Below are 1,845 nucleotides of genomic sequence, written 5' to 3'. Positions count from 1 at the left end.
TCATTTAGGTATAAGAACGAAAATAAAAATAATCACAATCAGTTGGATGACACACTTCTATTTAGTTCTTAGTTCTGGTGTGTGTTTAATGAATATTTGAATGTTGCTTTATATTAAAATCTTATGTGTTCCTGCGTGCATTGATCTATAAGATGTGCTTAAATCTTTACATCATGCTTTGCCTAAAAATAGCCTAAGGGGAAGTTCCTTATTACATTTGATTGGTGTATTTTTTAGATAACTTGCTTAGCAAGATGTCTTAACTATTGGTGAGATATCATGTCTTCGGTTTTCTCTATTCTTTCTGGTGTGCGCTGTTTAGAAAAATGTGTGTGTAACTATGATATGAAATATATGCACAAAGTTTCATTATTAAAGTTGTATGAACACTTGAAAACTTGTTGGAATCATATGAAATTAATTGTTTGAAAGATGTTATTTGAATTTCAGACGAATCCATTCTTATATACATCCTATGAAACCTTTATGAGAAGATTCGCATGTTTGCAATCAAAGTATGCAGTATTGTAATGTGTTAGAAAAATCTTGAACCTGAAAATTGAAATAATGCACTTATTCGCTTTGGTATTCGAATACAATAATGCGGTAGTCGAATACAACATCCCCAACTTTTAAATAAATTCATATTAATTACTATTTCAAAAATAAGATAATCACGACTGTTTTGAAATTTTTATTACGATAGTTTTGAAAGTTTTAATACGACGGTTTCAGCTGTCATAATTTCCCAACATTCATATTTTTCAAACAGAATGATCCTGTAACTAGTTACGTCTTTTGCGTAACCGCTTAACACTCTTCAAATTTTCAAATAGAACCTTCTTGTAACCAATTACCAAAAATAAGAAAATTGGTTATGAAAGTATTATTACTTCAGTTTAAAAGGCCATAATTTACAAAATACTGAATGATTTAAAAAATCAAAAAAATTAATTTTTTAATGGAAATGCTCAAGTGTTTTAAGTGCATGATGGTTAAAGAACTTTGGAGATGAAAATGTATAAGAAACTTTGAGCATATAAAGTTATATGTCATGAATTGTAATGAACCTTTAAACATGATCCATTAGCTTGATTCTTCACTTGATAAGCTTCATCCTAAGTCAACACTTATCCATCAATATCTTATTCTTTTTCTTCTTTGATCACCATTGTCTTCATCAATCTTAATCATGATCAAATATCTCTACTCATCACTTGATAAAGCTTCATAATTGGCAAGCATTCATCATATGTCTTTTAAACTTTTTTCTTCTTTGATAATTTTCATCAACCTTTGTCTTCATCAAAATTACATTTGATAGAGGATGAATATCTTCTTCATAGTGTGTTTGTTTCCAACATTAATTAGGAGATTTGAGATTTTTTTCGTTCAGAAATATTTTCCAGCTTTTGCAAAAGTTTTGTTTGGGAAATATTTCTTAATCTAAATCACCACAAAGAAGAATTTATTATATTTGATTTTATTAAAAAACGATTAGTTGAATTTTGGATTCAATTGTTTTTCTATTTAACCCTATTGAACTCTTTGGCTGAATCGTATTTCATATATAAAGAAATGATTCTCCTGATCTGAAGACCAACCTTTTGAAAAAAGAATGTGAGTGCCACGTTCAAGTTTTGTTGAGTTTGTGTTTCATGTGATTCTTGTGTAATACTTTATTCTAGTTAGTCTTTCATACCTAATTGATATAAAGTATTTGATATGTGTAATTGTGATATATGTCATGTCTCAAATAATTAATGCGGGGATATCAAATTTAGGGGAATCTGAGTTATAATTCACAAGTAATATTAAAAAAATGACATTAAACTAAGAGAATTT

The sequence above is a fragment of the Vicia villosa genome, linkage group LG2 (genome assembly GCF_029867415.1).
Source record: "Vicia villosa cultivar HV-30 ecotype Madison, WI linkage group LG2, Vvil1.0, whole genome shotgun sequence".
Classification (NCBI taxonomy): domain Eukaryota; kingdom Viridiplantae; phylum Streptophyta; class Magnoliopsida; order Fabales; family Fabaceae; genus Vicia; species Vicia villosa.
The sequence above is the reverse complement of the archived record's forward strand: the minus strand, read 5'-3'. Positions refer to the sequence as shown.